Genomic DNA, 1,608 nt, shown 5'->3' on the forward strand with positions numbered 1-1,608 from the left:
CATGAAGATATTTTGTAAATTTCCTACTGTAAATATATTAAAACTTAATTTTTGATTAGTAATATGCATTGCTAAGAACTTCATTTGGACAACTTTAAAGGCGATTTTCTCAATATATAGATTTTTTTTTATACCCTCAGATTCCCGAATTTCAAATAGTTGTACCTCGGCCAAATATTGTCCTATCCTAACAAACCATACATTTTATTTATTCAGCTTTCAGATGATGTATAAATCTCAATTTCGAAAAATTTACCCTTATGACTGGTTTTGTGGTCTAGGGTCACATTTGTTAAAACATTATTTGCAATAATTAATCACTATGAAAGCAGATATGTTAAAATTGCCTCATTAATTTGATAACTATGCAAGCAACTTTTTTGCACACAATTGTTCTGTTCCGAAATCTAGTGCACTAGATTTATTAATTTTTAAGGAATCATAACCACATTCTGACAAGTTTAGGGTCAGTAAAGAAATTGATATAGAAATAAATAATCATTCAGCATTGATGCATTAAATTATCCAGAAGTGACAGTAAAGACAAATAATGATTTGTATTTCAAATAAATGCTGTTCTTTTGAACATTTTATTCTTTAAAGAATCCTGAAAAAAAGTGTATCACATTTTCCACATAATATTAAGCAGCACAACTGTTTTCAATAAAGAGAAATGTTTTTAAAGCAGCAAATCAACATATTAGAAGGATTTTTGAAGGCTCATGTGAGACTAAAAACTGAAGTAATGATCATGAAAATTCAGCTTTACATCACAGGAATAAATTACATTTTGAAATATATTCTATTTAAAAATGGTTATTTTAAAATGTAATAATATTTCACAATATTACCGTTTTAACTGTATTTTTATCAAATAAATGCAGCCATGGTGAACATAAGAGATGCATTTAAAAAACATTAAAACATTTACCCACCCTGAACTGTTTAACAGTAGTGCACATTCTATGAAACCTTTTTTCCCGCAAAATCAATAAATATATACAGTGCCGTGAAAAGGTTTTTGCCCCCTTTCTGTATTTTTAATTTTTTGCATATTTGTCACACTTAAAAGATTCAGATCATCAAACCAATTTTAATATTACGCAAAGATAATGCAAGTAAATACAAAATGCAGTTTTTAAATGATAATTTCATTTATTAAGGGAAAAAAGCTGTCCAAACCTACCTGGAATGCCTTAACATGTCACTACGGCCATTTGTTTAACAACAGCAGTGAATTCTAGGTGCATCATGTCAAAACAATCCACAAATGCAAACATAAGAAATCTTAAGTGAGCAATGAAGGCCTTTAGCGATTAATCTCTGCAGCAGACACTCGGTGACCCATTTCTGCCTCAGCCGTGTGTCATGGTGCCTCTCTTGACTGGCAGCGACTCAAAAGTCCTCCTACCCACTCATGACTCATAAACGATGAGAGGAAGAGGAGGCAGAAGTCTGACAGCCTCATTTTCAACCTCACCTGCTTTAAAGAGTTAGTACGCTCCCTTTACACTGATGCGAAACCAAGTTCATGACTCCGTCTGTAGCGCCTCAGGTTGCGATTCGCACAGGGGAGGCTGACTCCAGATCAGTGTTAAAGACGCTCTC

This window comes from Sinocyclocheilus rhinocerous, unplaced genomic scaffold, assembly GCF_001515625.1.
Source record: "Sinocyclocheilus rhinocerous isolate Xijiao unplaced genomic scaffold, SAMN03320098_v1.1 scaffold532, whole genome shotgun sequence".
NCBI classification, from domain to species: Eukaryota; Metazoa; Chordata; class Actinopteri; order Cypriniformes; family Cyprinidae; genus Sinocyclocheilus; species Sinocyclocheilus rhinocerous.